The sequence below is a fragment of the Ctenopharyngodon idella genome, chromosome 9 (assembly GCF_019924925.1).
Source record: "Ctenopharyngodon idella isolate HZGC_01 chromosome 9, HZGC01, whole genome shotgun sequence".
NCBI classification, from domain to species: Eukaryota; Metazoa; Chordata; class Actinopteri; order Cypriniformes; family Xenocyprididae; genus Ctenopharyngodon; species Ctenopharyngodon idella.
In genome coordinates this window covers 3,660,488-3,679,341 of record NC_067228.1, presented here as the reverse complement: position 1 = coordinate 3,679,341, position 18,854 = coordinate 3,660,488, and the positions used below count along the sequence as shown (strand labels likewise).

Below are 18,854 nucleotides of genomic sequence, written 5' to 3'. Positions count from 1 at the left end.
ATCAGTTGCTTCAGTCATTTTGATTATTATTTTTATTTTTTTCTCTCCATTTCTGTGATAAGTTGTAGCGCCTGACTGTCTGTGCTACCACTGCCCATTGCTGATAAAGACACTGAGCCGCTCTCTCTCTCTCTCTGTGTGTGTGTGTCTCTGGTCAGTGCCGTGGAGGATGAGAAGATGATGGAATTCTGTTCTGATCTTAACAGCTCGTGGAGCTTGTGTGGACATGCTGTATGAACAGAGTCTGACTGCAGATTGCGCTTGATAAGTGAGAGTGGGATTAGAAAACTGTGTGTGTGTGTTTATGGGGGATGGTGTGAGAATACATGTGTTTATTTGTGTGTGTGTGTGTGTGTGTGTGTTTATGGGGGATGGTGTGAGAATACATCACTGGTTTTCAGATTGTTTTGCTTCAGGACTCAGATTTCACATTGGACATGAAGTGGCGACTCACCATAGTTTATTATACAATGGTCAAAAATGTCTTTAAAAAGTAATATTACTGCAAATTGCATAGGCCCAACAATATGCAAACGTATTAACATGACATGGGCTACAACGGGAAATTGACCATTTTTTAAGTTGAATAAATAGCAGCAGAAGTGTGAAGTTCAGTGGTTTCATATAGGGCTGTAACTAATGATTGTTGATAATTAGTCTGTTGATTGTTCACTGTAAATCCTAACGCTCAAAATAATGAATTGGTTTGAGTAGGACAAACTTAAATTAAACAATTTAGTTCAGTCAAATGAACTTTTATGAGTATTTAGCACTTTCTTTTTTGTTTTAAGTTCACAGAACTGATATATTTTAAAGGGATAGTTCACCCAAAAATGAAAATTTGATGTTTATCTGCTTACCCCCAGGGCATCCAAGATGTAGGTGACTTTGTTTCTTCAGTAGAACACAAATGATGATTTTTAACTCCAACCGTTGCGGTCTGTCAGTCGTATAATGCATGTCAATGGGAACGCCATCTATAAGAGTCAAAAAAACATGCACAGACAAATCAAATTAAATCCTGTGGCTTGTGACGACACATTGATGTCCTAAGACACGAAACGATCGGTTTGTGCAAGAAATCGAACAATATTTATAGCATTTTTTACCTCTAATACACCACTATGTCCAACTGCCTTAAGCGCACGCACGGCATCCGGTGCGTGAGGTGTGTACGCGCTCTGGCGTAGTTTAAAGGATTAGTCCACTTTCAAATAAACTTTTTCTGATAATTTACTCACCCCCATGTCATCTAAGATGTTCATGTCTTTCTTTCTTCGGTCGAAAAGAAATTAAGGTTTTTGATTAAAACATTCCAGGATTATTCTCCTTATAGTGGACTTCAATGGTCTCTCCAAACGGTTGAAGGTCAAAATTACAGTTTCAGTGCAGCTTCAAAGGGCTTTAAATGATACCAGATGAGGAATAAGGGTCTTATCTAGCGAAACGATCGGTCATTTTCTTAAAAAATACAAATGTATGTGCTTTATAAACACAAATGATCGCTTCCGCTTTCCGTATTCTTCTTAAAGCTTACGCTGTATGTCCTACGCCTTCCCTATTCTACTTACGGAAAAAACGGAACTGCCGCCGCGTTCGTTCCGTAAGTTGAATAAGGAAGGCGTGTCTCGATGCCCTGGGGGTAAGCAGATAAACATCAAATTTTCATTTTTGGGTGAACTATCCCTTTAAGTAGGGCTGCAACAAACAATTATTTTGATAATCGATTAATCTAACTATTATTATTACGATTAATTGACTAATCATCGATTATTACACTGGTTAATCAGTATGCTTTGTTCGATTATTCCACTTTAGCAATTAGTTAAAATATTGAGCTATACTTTAATAAATAAAACAAGGAAATCACTTCAGCTTTTGAAAGTGTTTTTAATGAATTTTGAGCCAACTGAATACACCTTCAAGTTTCCTTTCCTCCTCAGAAGTCATCAATAGTCCAATTGTTACAATGACTGGTACTGTTTTTTTGATCAAATCTGGGAATTGTAATAATAACTTTTTAATAAGAGTAAAAATATGAATATGTAATAGTGCATTTTTTTTTTTTTAAATGCTCCTCTCTAGATTTCTTTCCTCCTTTATGGTTTATGGTCATTGAATGGCTTTCCTGAGGTAAATGTATCATTTTGTGACACTTGTTTGCAAGCTGTTTTATTGACGTCTTTCTGCGGTTGAAACTCTGATTAAGTGATTACAGATGACTTAATTTCAGTAAGTTGTACTGTATCTTTCAACATACTTTTTGATGTTCATTCATGTTTATTTCGTGCTGTAATAGCAAAAAAGAGGAAGCTAATAGGTTCACGTGCCGCTTGACCTGAGGCGCTACAGCGTTTAAGCGCCACATTAAAGAGCGCCAAAACCACATGTATTGTTTGAATCCCGTAGTAAAATTGACAGAATTTAAAATCCGAGTCTGTTTTATATCAAAAGTAACCTGATCTGCCTTATCTGTTGCCATGTTGTCTGTGTCCTCTTTGCTCTGCTATGTATCTTTTACTGCGTGAGAAAACGGACGTGTGGCGTGAGAACAGTGAGTTTGAATTGAGTGGCCCTGCATGACAGCGTTTTTTGTAGTTATCCTAAACGTTGTTTATGTTTTATGCTATGTTAAACTCCCACATTTTACGGGGTTCGACATCGTTTGAACTATGCACTCCGAAGCGCCGTGTCTTCTTCTATTGGATTGGATCCGGGAGGGCTGCATTACAGTATTGCACTACAGCGCCCCACTGGTCAAACCACATTATTGCAGGCCCTTCATATAGGTCATATGAGATTAAAAGACTATTCAACAACAAAAATATCTGTCGACAATTTTTTATTGTCGACGTTGCCAATAATGTCAACTAATCGTTTCAGCCCTAATTTTAAGTAAACTGAACTGTTTCATTGTTTTGAGTTTTATGAACTTATTTCTTTTCATTTAGATAAACTTGTTTAACTGAAACTGGGCTAGGATTTCTGTTTCCCAGCATGCTTTACCCATGGCACTCGAAAGGGAGAGTAAATGCTAAAATTAAGTGTTATATAATGTTTTTTTGTGCAAGATTAATGTTAAGTGGGAGATTCAGTAGTGATTAATGTTTTGTTATGCTAATTTAGTTTTGCCAACTTATTTGGGTTTACAGTGTTTCTTTAATTCAGAATTTTTTATTTCTGGATTTATAAAGCATGATATTATACATCCCAGTATTAGAGAAGATGTGCTCACTCAGTGAGTGCTTTGAAGACTTGTTTGCTGTTAGGACACGCTGAATCTCTAACATTTACAGATAAGAATATAAACCTTTAATGTAAGTTATGCGCTGGTGAAATCACCTCTGAAACACATTAAAAAGCAGAAGTAATCCATCAAAGCACCTGACAGAATGGCCCACATGAAACTGTTATGCTTTTTCAAATGTTTTTTTTTTCTTTCATATAATGTTGTTTTTTTCAGCACCGTAGAAGGTTTTAATAATCAATAATGAAATTCATTGTTGATTATTTTCATGCTTTTGACAGCCAATAATTCACCATACAAAACCCATATTTATTTTAATTGCAAGTGAACCTGTATAACCCATAATCTGGGTTGTTGTTGTTGTTTTTCTGTGTAGTTTTGTTCATGGTTTATGAGCATGAGGGCATGTCACACAACCTGTTTACTGCAGAGTTTGATTGATCTGTCACAAAGAAAAGACAGGAAAGGCATCTTATCCTTCCTTTTAAAATTAGTTTTTATTTTATTTTATTTTATTTATTTATTTATTTATTTATTTATTTTTTGTGCTCATGAACCTCAGCTTAGGAAACCCTGCTGTATGATGTTGTGATGGCTAAATTTACTTTTAAGCAAACAAACTATTTATTTTAGTGTTTTAATACTCTCAAAGTGACAGCACTCATTGACTTGCATTATACGAATCACCAAGGATCAAGGACAAAATCTTCTTTACTGTACTACTGAATCTGAGGGTGAGAAAATTAACAGTAAATTTTCTTTTTTGGGTGATCTATTCCTTTAATATTGGCCATTTATTGGTGATCAATATATGCCTTCATTGCTTATCGGTATCACTAGATTGTCAATATCAGTGCACTCATAATTCATACAGCACAGGCCTCACGGTGTTTTGCAGTCTTGTGCGCTCCGCATGAGCAGGCATGTAACTCGACTCCTCTTACACCTCCCTCTCCTTCTCCAGCAGTGAGTTTTGGGTTCATGTCAGCATTCCACTTCCTTCACAATGAGTTACTTTCCACCTACAGAAATCTTAAAGTGTTACACAGACAGATCTCAGTACAGAACTTCATGTGAGACAGGACGTCAATGCATGAAAGGCCGTGAGCTATCAATACAGTGCATTCCTGTAGCTCAGAGCATGGCATATGAATTGGCCTCAGTTGTTTTAATTTTAGTTATTTATTTACTAGCCTTTCAAATTAGTTTCAATTGTTTTAATTCAAATTTCTTGTTTGTTTGTTTGTTTGTTTATTTATTTATTTATTCATGCATTTATTTATTCATTTTTTTCATTCATTCATTTATTTATTTGCTAGTCTTTCAAATTAGCTTCAATTGTTTTAATTTAAATTTCTTGTTTATTTATTCATTTATTCATGCATTTATTTATTTATTTATTCATTCTTGCATTCATTTATTTATTTATTTATTCATTCTTGCATTCATTTATTTATTTGCTAGTCTGTCAAATTGGTTTTCAATTGTTTTAATTCGTATCTTATTTATTATTTAATAAATTTACTTGTTTTCAAATTAGTTCTAATTGTTTTAATTTGATTCTCTTTATTTTCTTATTTATGCATTTATTTATTAATTGATTTATTTTTTCATTCATATTTTTTATTTATTTATTTATTTATTTATATATTTGCCAGTATTTCAAATTTCAAATTAGCTTCAACTAGTTAGTTTTAATTCAGTTCGCTTGTTTGTTTGCTTACTTATTGTTTACTTTGTTTACTTAATTGTTTTAATTTTTAATTTCTTATTTATTTATTTATTTATTTATTCATGCATTTATTTATTTATTTATTCATGCATTTTTTTATTTATGCATTTATTTATTCATTAATTTTTTCATTCATTCATTTATTTATTTGCTAGTCTTTCAAATGAGTTTTAATTGTTCTAATTTGATTTTCTTATTTTCTTATTTATTTATTTATGCATTTATTTATTAATTTATTTATTTTTTCATTAATGTATTTATTTATTTATATATTTGCCATTATTTCCTATTTCAAATTAGCTTCAGCTAGTTAGTTTTAATTCAATTCGCTTGTTTGTTTGTTTGTTTCTTTGTTTGTTTACTTATCTTTTAAATTAGCTTCAATTGTTTTTATTTATTAATTTGCTAGTCTTTCAAATTAGCTTAAATTATTTTAATTAAAATTTCTTTTTTTTTTTTTTTTATTTATTGTCTCACTCACTTACTAGTCTTTCATATTAGCTCCTATTTATTTTTATTTATTTTATTTTTTCTTTTTGTTTATTATTTTATTTTATTTTATTTTATTTATTTTAGCCTGGATCAAAATTTTACCTGGATCATGAAATCAATTTGTCAATGTTTAGTTCACAGAAAGAAAGAAAAAAACCATCTTTCCATGTCGAGGATGTTCATATGAAAGAGTATGATAGTTGACATGAAAGTTGTTATGGGCTGTGATTAGGGGTCTGAATCAATGCGTTGTCTCAGCGGGGGATTTCTGCACTCTAAAAGCGTCTTGTCCTGGAGGGCTGGTTAATCCTACAACACTAGGGTTGTAATGTTACCAAATAACTCTTAATGTTCACAAAGCCAAAAATAGTTTTTGCCTTCCTCAGCTCTTTTTTGGGAGATGGTCTGCAGTGGAGGTCACATCATCTGCCGTGAGATAAAGTTGTAGTTTTTCTCAGACCTCCCTGATGTTCTATCTATACTCCTTTATGCGGCTGTTTTATCAGGAGTTTTTATTAGAATGTGGAGCTTTTTCTGCAGGGAAAAAAACACTTTCCGAGTTCCCAAGGCCACAGAAGGATGAGTCTAGAGGAGAACGCATCTCCCTCCGAGTCACACGCGGACTCGTCCCTGGGAGGAAAGCAGACTCCAGAGACTTATCAAAGATTTAAAAGAGCAGACATTAACGTTCACTAACTTCACGGCTACAGCTGTTTATTAACAAAAAACGTCACTCGGATCTGAAGGTGTACGGAAGAGATCCGTGCTGAGGACAGCAGTATGAATTTCCACGCCAGAAGAGTCACATTGCCCGCTATCACACCTCTCTGCCTGCAGAAAAGGGTATGAACATTTATTATTTCTGTTTTTTTACAAAAACATTACATTAATTGTTAATGCGAGAGATTTCATTGTTATTTGAACCATAACATTCTGTAATTCATTGGTGGATTGGCTGCACACAAAATCTCAGTTGGTCATCTGACATTCGGTCATAATTTCTCATTGTGTATGACTAGGTGAACACGTACGGTGAAAGTTTGAAAACATTTGACAGAATTATGTTTCTCATTTTGATCAAAAGTAAATGGAAGTATATTTGGAGACACATTTTTGCTTTTTATTATTTTTATCCTCTTATACTTTTGTATCAGCCCGAGATAATGAAACCATCCGCGATCGATTAACTACTGGAGAATCTCCCCTCGCCTGTTCGTTCTTTGTGCGCGAGAACTGTTTACTCCCCCTGACACTCCCACGTGCGCTGCAGAGACACGGTGGATATTTCACAAAGAGCGCTGCAAGTTGCAAAAGTCACAAGGCGGCGCTGTTGCGCGCACAGGCTCGCGCAACAGGGCTTTAGACTGCTGTGATTCTCAACCAATGAATAGCGCACATTTATGCCAAGCGATTGCTAATGAACTCGAGTTGATGAATTATGACAATGTCTACTTTATGGTCTTTATATAATATGTTTTAGATGGTTGTAAGAATGCATATTTTATCTCTCTCATCTGAGGGATCAGCCTGCAATAGTAGACATTTCAAAATAAGAGTCCCGGTGTTTTTCGGGCTTGTTTATAATTAAAAGTCACATGCTAAGGTTTTTTTTTTTTTTTTCGTCTGGGGATTATTGGTATTTTGATTACACAATAAATTGTATTTAATATGATTTCCATTTAATTCATAGAAAATGATTGTACTCTCCCCTACAGGAAGAAAAGACTTAAGGTGATGATACACGGGGCAACTTTTTGAGCAATGTTGCTTGGGCACTTTCCCACTGTGAATGAGCAATACATTTATATCTGGATACGTTAGATCAATTTTGGGCAATTTTTTGAGATCCTCCAATCAGAATGTTAGCAGCCGATCACGTGATCAGTTTGGAGATTTCAGAAAAAATTCAAACAAGATGGCGGCCTCTCAGTGGCAGTGGAGCGGAGAAAGGGAGCATGAACTTATATCTTTTTACGCTAGTAAGTTGTCATGCGTCAACCCAAAACAGGGAATTTACCTCATATAATGTTTAAAATACCAACAACTGTCCAATGTAATGCGTGTAAGCTGTAATTAAGCCAGTCTGTAGTAGCGTAGGCGGTAGGGCGTATGGCATATGAATGTAGCTTTTGACGCGGGTTCGAATCCGCCTTTTGTCGAACTCGCTCTTCTCCCTTTTCCTATAACAAATCAGATCGCAAAAGCATTTATCTTTAATTAAAATAAAGAAAATATTTGAAAAGTTGAAATAAAGTGCCTAACAAGTGTTTATAATCAAGTATTTATTGGGTTGGCAATAGATTTGCTCCTCTCTGATTAGTTGCTGCCAACTGTCCGTTGGCCTAATTAGTTGGCCTGTGTCTCATCAAGTTGCCCGTTGACGGCAACATTGCTCAAAAAGTTGACACGTGTATCATCACCTTAAGAAATTATGGGTGCTTTGGTGTACATAAATGTATGAATTATATGAAATCATATCATTTGGTTATTTGGTGTCCTTTTTTGGAAAGACATCTAAATTTACCTTGAAAAAAGCTGAAAAATACAGTTTTGTGAAATCACACTTCAATCTGATGGTTTACTTTGCTGGATGTAGGCAATGATGGCAAAATGGACGTGTTAAACAAGATAAATGGTGTATGCTTAATTTCACGATAAGTGTGCGATTAATCGCGATTAAAAAAATTAATCTATTGACAGCCCTAATATATATACGTATATAATATGTATATATTTATTATAAATAAATTAATTGATTAAGAGATATATTTTATATAAAGGTTTTTCATTATTATTTTATTTATTTAATAGATTTAATTGAGATCAAGATTGTCCAGATTGTTTAAAGCTGGAATCTCGCTAAAAAAGCAGCTCAAATATATACAGGTTTTCATTTCGGTCACTATACCTTATTCACATTTTTCCATTTGTGAGTTTTTATGACTGTACTTTTGTTATAAGATGTTAAAAAATAATCATAATAAGGAATAAGCAGGTGTGTCCAAACTTGTGTCCGCCTGCTAATTCATTCAACCCTTCATACTTGGTTTTTGATTGATTTTGGAAAAAAAGACAAAAACAACAACTTTATATCCAGAACTATTAAGTTGCATTTATTTCAGTGTTGTACAGTGTTGCAACATTCCCTGGCAAATCACTTTTGGAAGTGGATCCAGTTCATTGCAGATAATAGCTTGTTTTATATGAACACAGAGCATTCCTCTGTTTTTTTTTGCATGTGTAATATAGAGCAGCGTTTAAACACCTGTAAATGTCACTGGCAGGGAATTCTGATCTCCTCATCGTTTTTGTCATCACCGTATCCTTTGCCAAAAGACACACTCTCGGCACTCAGTCGGACAGGCTAATACCCGCTGAGATGAGTTAAACAATGGCCTGACTGTAGTGTGCTGCTGAAAATACTGCAGATCTGACAGCTTGTGGAAGTGCTCTTGGAAAAGCCACGCTGATAAAATGACATTTGTGCGAGAGCTGAGGAAAGGTCAAGCACAGTGTTGGAGGTTTGTTAACATGCTGTGAGCGGCTCTCTGCAAATCTTCATACGCATGATGGTGGAAAGGAATAGTTTGGCTGTTCACATGATACCTGCAGGAGTGAGTGATTTCATTAGTATTCATAGGTATGCAGGTATGTAAATGTGCTTCTAGCACAAAAAAAAAGGGTTTACTTTTTAACCTCTCAAAATGTTTCACCACTTACAGGGTTTATGTTTTAGATAATTCAGCGCCTATTAAACATGTCAAATGCACACTTTACTAATGAGATCACAGATACTCAAAGAGCTTTCAACTTTTCATTTATAGCTTTTGTGATAGGTTACAAGTGTCATGTTTATGGAACCTCAAGGTCTGACTAGTTTGAGTTGGGATGGATGTCCATGCAGTGACTTTCAGTTGAATTATTTTTATTCTAACGTGCTGCCTTTGTAACACACTCTCTTGACACGCTGTCTGAATGACATCGCAGCTCATTTGCATAAACTCTGTTCAACTTTGTCACATTTCTAAAGGTCGCTGTCACTCATGTTGCCTAAATAGCAAATGTTCATTGAAGTCTTTTAAATTAGCTCCATTTATTTATTTATTTACTAATCTTTCAAAATAGCTTCAATAGATTTAATTTGATTCTTTTTTATTTATTTATTTATTTACTAATCTTTCAAATTAGCGTCAACATTTTTATTTTCATTTATTTATTTATTTATCTATTTATTCACAAATTTTTCAAATTAGCTTCAACATTTTTATTTTCATTCTTTTATTTATTTATTCATTCACTAATCTTTCAAATTAGCTTCAATAGTTTTTATTTATTTATTTATTCACTAATCTTTCAAATTAGCTTCAACATTTTTATTTTCATTCTTTTATTTATTTATTTATTCATTCACTAATCTTTCAAATTAGCTTCAATAGTTTTTATTTATTTATTTATTTATTTATTCACTAATCTTTCAAATTAGCTTCAATAGTTTTTATTTATTTATTTGTTTATTTATTCACTAATCTTTCAAATTAGCTTTAATAGTTTTTATTTATTTATTTGTTTATTTATTCACTAATCTTTCAAATTAGCTTCAATAGTTTTACTCTGATTATTTATTTATTTATTTATTTATTCATTCATTAATCATTCAAATTAGCTTAAATTGTTTTTATTTTATTTATTTATTTATTCACTAATCTTTCAAATTAGCTTCAACATTTTTACTTTTATTCTTTTATTTATTTATTTATTTATTTATTTATTTATTCACTAATCTTTCAAATTAGCTTCAACATTTTTATTTTCATTCTTTTATTTATTTACTCACTAATCTTTCAAATTAGTTTCAACTGTTTTAATTAGATTTTTATTTAATTATTTATTCACTAATCTTTCAAATTAGCTTCAACAGTTTAAATTTGATTTTCTTTATTTTTTCTTTCTTTATTTCTTTATTTATTTTAGCTTTTTAATTAGTTAAAGGCATTTTTTAGGCAAGTTGGGGAGAGATTAAAAATCTCAAAAATATTGTCTCTATACAAATAATTACATTCAACAAATATTGATATTTATTTTTAAAAAGAGAGAGAAAATGAATGACTTCCGGTAGCTTTGTCACTGCAATCCACTGTGAACATCAACACACCTTGTTTCATACATGTGTACATTGAACAATTAATCATAAATGCTGCAAACAGAATGCCATTTTTTTCTGAACTTTGCTCTCATCAAATATATTGAGTATTTTGAAGTGACTTTATATGTAATATTTCAAGTATGCATGGATAATGACAGCATTGCTTTCCAAAAGCACAGTGAAAATCACATATATTTATCTGTAAATGCATCAGAAATGGAAAAGACTAGTGTGAATTGACTGATACGAATGAGATAAGGGTGATGGATGAAAGGAACGCGAGGTAGATGTGAAGCTCTGTGTTTCAGATAGCGCTGCAGCTGCAGAACAACAGTTCAAGGTTCATTCAGGCTGCTGAACTGCTCTTTATGTTCCCGTCCTTGAGCCAGCGAGTCTCATGCTGTCTTTAGTCGTGTCACAATATTTATGAGTTGAGCACATGAACCACCTCAGAATCAAAATTACAAGTGGGAATCCAGCTTCCCGGGTTAGGTTGGGTCAATTAAAAATCATGGTGAAAACAAATTGGCATTAACCATACTTTATTCTACGTATGTATCTTGTATTGTTGATGAAAATAGCATTGTGCTGGGTTTACTTTGTCCAATAACAAGCATAAATACATGCAGTTTTATTGTTTTATGAAAGACTACAGGAGAACCGGTTTTCACAAGGATTCTTGAGTATGTTTCAATGAAATACGTCTCACATGTTTCTCCTAAAATTCCCACAAATGAGTCAGTTGATTACATATAGACGCATAACTAAAAACATTTTGTTTTGGGAGAATTTGATGAGAATAGCAGATTTAGTATTTTGCTGAAACTAAGCACAATTTGAGACATTGAGATGATCGCTTGTAAAAGGAGACAGATTAAATCTGAGAAACAGGAGACTTCAGCAAAGGCTCCATTTAAACTACATTTAATCTTGTTGCCGTCTAGGAGAAACAATTGAGATAGCATAGTGGAAGTGAGATAGTGTGCGCCTCAACTTGCATTTTCTCCTTAAAGATTTTTAACTCTGAAACACTAACCTCCTAATCGACTTTATTTTTAACTAATCCAAACAAATGTTTGCTAAGAGTTCATTTGGGAGAGGCAGGGGTGGGTGCAGATTCTCACATGGTGCTTTTGAATTCTTTTTTAATCTGTTCATGAAAAGGTTAATAGTAACCTTTTACCCTGTCATTTCTGAATTGCATTAGAAAATCTGACAAATCTTTGCATTAGAAAAATCTTTGAAAAGTCTCAGAATGTTATGCAAGGATTTACAGTGAATGAACGCAACCGTTTTTAGAGGGAACCAAACAGGCCATTTGGGAGATGGTCTGAATACAATTCACTTTAAAGCAAAAAATGACTCTTTTTACTTTTGCATGTACCTGGCCTTGGAAGTCATCTTTATCTTTGTCTTTTGCAGCATCTAGCACGAGTCTCAAATGCATTTTTTTTCTTTCCATTGCCCTGCAAACAGCATTTCACATTGATTTTAATGTTGACATGAAATGAAAACTCATCTACAGTATGTTCTAAATGCATATTATAGATCTTATTGTGAACAACTCGATCGTGCATATGTTGCATTTATATGTATGTTTATATTATATATATTTATAGACTCATCTGCATCCACTTTTAAAGGAGTTATATCATGGATTTTTAATGTAAAAATGTGGAAAACCCTCATTCTGACCCTCTGTCTGAAATGATCCATTTTTAAACAGCCACTGTTATGCCATTGCAACAGTATCAACGCCCACTCGCTATTGCACATGAGTTAGTGTTTTGAAAACAGACATTATGAAATCATTCACTTGCGGTTTGTGATGTAGCTGCTGTCAGATTTAATACATTTGGCTGCTTCATCTTTCAACAAAAGTTTCTTTGGCAAACTCTCCATTACACTGTGCCTCGTTTACAAAACAAAATGCTCCGAACAAACATATAATCCTCCGACGTGATCCGGGATGCCATTAAAATACCGTCCACATTTCTGACGCTGAGATCTTTCTGAAGTCTGCACAGAGACAGAAATGAGCTGTTTAAACTGGATGCGTCAAAGCAAACGGTCTTTTATTCATTCATTTGTCCTGTTGTCGACAGACTCAAGCTTGTGGAGTATGTCAGAAACTGAGAACGCATCTGTATACTGTATCAGTGTAGACAGCATCAGTGATTATAATGGCTTTTATTTGCTTTTGACGTGACGCTCACATCCAGTGTAGGCAAATGTCAGCCGTTAAGTGACTGAATGCCAGTGGGCGGGGCTTACGGTGTGAGGATGTAAAACTATTGGTCAATGTCTTGCTCTGGAGGCAGTCATATGCAAATGTATTTGCTGGTGTGACGTCACAGAACCCACAATATCCAAAAGAGCCATTTTTGGATCATTATTAAATAAATGCTTTGTTTATAACAAGGAGGATGTTTTAAGCTATGAAACTTGCAGGATGTTTTAATAGTACAAAGATCTCTTAAGCCTGGAACACACCAAGCCGACGCCGACGAACTAGTGGCGACGAAAGCAGACTGCAGGGGTTGGCTCACGTTGGCAGCGTCTGGGTCCAAAGTTGCCCTGACACACCAAACCAACGCTCGACACCGACGTCCGTTCTGTGCCTGCGTAAGAAGAAATGCCTTCCGTACCAGCAGGTGGCAGTAGCTGAACAGCCAATCAGAATGATCAGATGGCCCGACTGACCGACGAGCTCCGACGCCGATTCAGCATGTCGAAACGGCCGAAAAAAAGCCAACGAGGACCAATTTCAGCCAACGGTGCAGAACACACTGAGAAAACTTAGTCGGACAACGAACAGATGAAGGCAAATTGAATATCTCATGTCATGACCCCTTTAAGTGCAATGCCCACATCTCAAAATCCAATAAGCAACCAATTCATTAAACTAAGTCCCCCATCTACGTTTATTTCTTTTTTGATAATCTATTAGTCTTGGATATGCATCACAATATGGGAGAAAAGATCTGACGCTACTTTCGTTTCATTGCAACTTTAAGTCGAGTCACCTTTATTTCTATAGCACTTTATAAAACACAGAGTGTTTCAGTGACTTCACATTAATAAACAGGAAAATAACAGAATCAATGATGCGAAAACTTTTTAAAATGAGACTAATTCAAAATCTGCTGTAAAGCAGCTGTAGCAAGACAGTAGTGTTACAGTATTATTCAGCTCAAGTCGGTTCAGTGTTGATTCAGTTCAGTTTAGAGACTAAAATTCATCATGAAACGAGTTCAGTTCAGTTATAAGCTATGGAAGCTTGTTTCCGCCACTAAAAAATAAAAAAGCAATTGCAATGGTAATTGCAGCTTTTTATCTCACAATTCTGACTTTTTTTTTTTTCACAATTGCAAGATATAAACTCACAATTGTGAGAAATAAAGTCAGAATTGCAAGTTACAAAGTCAGAATTGCAAGATATAAACCCAGAATTGCGAGAAATAAAGTCAGAATTGCGAGTTATAAACTAACAGTTGTGCGTTATAAACACAATTGCGAGTTATGAAGTCCAATTCTGCGGGGGAAAAAAAGACTGACTTTTTTTCTCAGAGTTGCAAGTTTGTATTAAGTGGTGTAAACAAGCTTTTCATAATCTACAGATGATAATAGTGTAGTTTTTCGGCTTAAGTCTGTTCAATGTTGATTCGGTTCAGTTCAATAGCAGTGTTGATGTTGCAAAATTCATCACTTTTTAAAATAAAGTCGATTCTGCTATAAACTCTTTAAGTCTGTGGTGTGACTTGTTTATGCCAGGTTCACTTTATCGCAAATTTGCCTAGTATTATTGTGAATATTATAATCAATATAATATGCTGGTCTGAGACTGAAACAATATTGAGATCTTAGCCCATTTTCATGGGACAGGAACAGTATGAATGCAAAGGAGTTCACTTTTTAGTCCACTTAAAATAGTTTCATTTCAACCATCCAGCATATTTATCCATTTTAATATCTCATTTTCTCTTGTAGGGTGCTCTTTAACTTTACCGACTATTACTCATTTACCTTTAAGGACTGTTTATATTTACTCTGATAAGAAAGCAGCAAGAACCCTGCTCGTTTTATTACCTTGTGACTTTAACAGGTTAGGTCTGGTAAATGCTTGTCAGAGAGATTTATGGAGCCAGTCCTCGAGAGGGGTTTTCCTCCTCCTTTCTGTCTTTTTTGTGTCTTGTAGGTCTCTCTTACTGATTAAACAGTGGATCGTTTACCTCATTTGGAGATGATGTCACTGTGGGAGACTGTGATTGGCTGAAAGGGTTGCTAACCCCGGCCCTGCTGGGGAGCATTGACCTCCTTTTCCTCTCTGAAAGAGGACTGGCGTGTCCTCCCTAGTCTCTACCAATCTGCCTTTCACATACTCTCTCTCTCTCTCTCTCAACCCCCATCTATGCTCTTTCCATATACCTTACAGGGTCCTTCCTGTTCTGCAGAACCTTTAACTCTGTAACTTTGAAGAAATTAATATGTTTGTCTTGTTATTTAAGAAACTATGTTGATAAAAGGGAATATTAGACTTTCAAAAAATATGATCTGGTCAAGCTTTATGGATTATGACCAAAGTTAGTCATCTGTTTTCTCTGAGTCTTGTGTTTTTAAATGCTAAAACTCAATCTGTGTGATTGCCCTTTAATGTGCATTATTCATCAGAGTACACTTTACTTTCGGATCTCATCAGGAATGCCCTTTTCAGCTGACATTCTACATTTTCTCTCACTGAATATCCTGTTTCACTCAGAATTATGTCACATTTCCCAAGTCAGTTATTTTTCAAACAGTGTATCACATACATTTCTAAAGTAGACATGAAATGAAAGCTCACCATAACTATTTTCTGAATGCATATTATTGTGAACAGTTAATTTGTGCATATGTTTGTGCACATTTTTAAGTCTCTCTCTCTCTCAACCCCTATCTATTGTTCTTTCCATGTTCCTTACATGGTCATTCCTGTTCTGCAGAACTTTTTAACTCTATAAATGTTAAGAAAATTTTTCCCAATAAAAAAAAATAAAATAAAGGAACGCGCAGTCAGGTTTTTACCACTCATTTGTACATCATGTCAATGATACAGTATCATAGGACAAAGGAAGAAAAAGGAAGAGGGGAAACTATCCCTTATCCCCAGAAACTATGCAGCTATCACTCATCTCGTTATAATATTATTCATATAATAAAATAGGCTAATTTATTACTTATGTTATGCTATGCTGCTTGCTATGTTGTTACACAGAGGGCAACAATATTTCTTTTTCTGTCCAACTAGCTTAAGACAATAAAATGTGATTTTGTAACATAATGTAACTTTTTTTTTTAAAAACACTCACTCACTATATTAATGTTTTTACTGTAAAGTTGTGCAGTTTTGAGGAATTTTTGGTGTTTTTTATTATTTATTTGCCTCAATTTATTATAATTTAAAAATATAAAATAGCAACATTTGATGTAAAATCCACTTTTAAAAAAAGATCTACATTCATGGTGATAACATGATAAAAATGTGCTTTTGTTTAGTGGACGATTGCTGCCATCTACTGAAAACAAACACTTTTAAAATTAAAATAACATGAATTTTTTTAACTACAGCCACTAGATGGCTGCAGAAGATTACTCAATGGTTTTTCATTTAGATTTCTCTTTAGACATTATAAAATCAGTGCTATAATGTAGCAGAAGGTGGCAGAAAGGGGTAATTTACACAGGAAAACCCTATAAAATGTTTCTGTAAAACAGCTTTGAAACGATATGTATTGTGAAAAGCGCTATACAAATAAATGTGAATGAATGAACGAATGAATGAATAAACTGATTATCAGTTAAAACATTATCCCCAAGAAAACATGTTTTTTGGATTGGAAAAGAAAAATAAATCCCTGTGTTCACTTAAAGGGACAGTGCACTGTAAATTGTCATGATTTATTTACCCTCACCTGTAATGCTCTATTTTTTTTCATGCAGACCTTTCCATGCAACATTGATTGTGACTTTAGCCCAAAATATACTTCTCTTTTTACGTGACCGCACAGTGCGCGTGACGCAAATTTTGTCATCAGAAGAGTACGTGCACCGCCGGATTTTTGTAACCGCGCGTACTTGTACACTCAGGTCGCACATGCGCGTGTCATTTTTTTGCGGTAATTAGTTTATCCACAAGGTGGCAACTGTGCCCTGGGGGGCGTCGATTTACAAGGTAGTCAAAGAAAAACTGCATAAACAGAACAGACCGGAACGCATGCAAGCTACAGCGACAATGGAGGCCTACATAGATGGCAGATTGTGTGAAGAGGTTAGAAATTACCCTCATTTGTACAACTCTAGCATGAAAGAACACAAAGATGTTTGCGTGGGTTGTAACTTGTGGCGAGAGATTGCTCAAAACTGTGCATGTGTCGAACACCTGTGAATGCATACGAGTCAAATTAAGTATACTTTGCAAGGCTGTGCATTCGACTGTGTGCATACACTAGCGTATGCGTTAAAAAACTAAATATACCCAGGGCTTTAGTCTGTCAAGCTCCAAAAAGGAAAAAAGCAACATAAAGAAATCATAAAATTAGTCAATGCTGCTTGCAATACATTCCAAGTCTTCTGAAGTCAAAAAGACCCAATTTTAAATAATTATTATTTATTGAAATTCTTCTCCTCCATGGCAACTCTCAAATCTCATTGTCCTCTTCATTGCAGTATGAGAATTGGTAAGTGACATTAAAACACCATTTTTAATCTAAACATAAATTAAGTTACTCAAAATGAAACTGAATAATAAAAATAAAGCAATAAGATTTAAATTTTTAAACCCCCAAAACTAATAAAAATGACTAATGCACATAACAAAAATTACTAAAACTTAAACTAAAATTGAAATGAAAACTGAAAATATAAAAATTAAAGCTGTGTAATTAAAATATGAATAAATACTATAATTCTGTATAAATAATCTAAACAGCAATGGGGAAGAAATGTAATTTTCAACAGCATACAGGTTTGAAATGATTAAATAATGACACCATTTTATTTTTGAATGAACTGTACCTGTGATATTATGATTAAATTGAACAAACAAATATGATTTAATTTCATGAAAAAATGTACTGCATAGCAGAAGTGACTCACTTTCTCACTCTGTCTCTCTCGCCCTCCACCCACCTTGTGCAATTTCAGTCCGGGTTGACCCGTAGGGTCTCACATTTAACCAGCAGTTTTCTAATTGCTTGCTGGGATTTATGCAGAGGGCAGGGGCCTGTCAAGATAGTGTGAATAGGTAGGTGGGGCAAATCTTGTGACTTTTCTGCCTCCCTCCCCCTCCGGTGTGTGCACGCGGGGGGCAGACGGAGCGGGACTCACCCCCACTGGATAAACGGTGGCAGGTGATTGGACAGAACCATGGTGACATGCAGCAGCGGAGGCTGCACTGAGCGTGCTTTCTCTAATTACCTCATTTGAGCTCGGCTGCAGACAGAGAGGAAGCTCGCTGCTCCCCGGCAGACACTTGCGTTTATGTTTTATGTTCACTCAACTCTTGAGAAATGCTGTGCACTCAGCCATACATAAGCTGCCGAGCTAGTCCCAAATCACAGCCCTGCCTGCCACCCAGCACAGGGGTAAGTTGCGTTGAAACGCCAATTTACTCGTTTGTTTTATTTATTTATTTTGTGTATGTGTGCGTGTGAAATCGATGCGAGGGGTTTGTAATGCTGCTCTGTTTCTCTGGGGGATCAATTCACCGAAACTCTAACAGCTCTAATAGGAGATTATATTGGGTTCTTCAGCTCATCATATGAGGATATGAGGCGTTGCAGGGAACTCCAGCGCTCATGAAAGGGAACATTCATGACTTCTCCTGCAGCACAGGCTGTCTGCACTTTGAATGAACGGGTTGTTGCATACTGTATATAGGACATGAAGTGAAATTTAGTTCAAAATGTCCTTGTGGGATGGTAAAGGAGTGTATCTAATGATCATCATTAGAAAGGTAAAATGGCAGGAGCTTGTTGCAGTGTGACAGATTAACTCGCTTTTAAAGTTACCTCTTGCTTTGCATGGAAAAATTCATGATTGTGTTCAGAATAGCATGCTAGCATTCTTGCTATTATGTGAATTTTCTGACTATATTTGTTGAAAGGTTCTGTATAGCGCAGAGCTTATGTGGGGTACTGTATCCCATAATGCAATGTGCTTGATTTGACCTTCCATTTTCAGCATGATGAATGAACCGGAAA

General features: G+C 34.9%; 1 protein-coding gene across 4 annotated transcripts in view; it reads left to right on the top strand.

The window, feature by feature from the left end:
* The window catches only part of grb14 (growth factor receptor-bound protein 14), an 85,780-nt gene that overhangs the window by 40,447 nt on the left and 26,479 nt on the right, over window positions 1-18,854 (top strand). Inside the window, exon 1 of one of the 4 annotated variants that reach the window (XR_007931568.1) lies at window positions 18,072-18,236. The exons of the other annotated variants lie outside the window; for them this stretch is intronic. The gene's annotated coding sequence lies outside the window, so the exon portion shown is untranslated. Of the gene's footprint in view, window positions 1-18,071; window positions 18,237-18,854 lie in introns of those variants that run through there. 4 annotated transcript variants of the gene reach the window in all.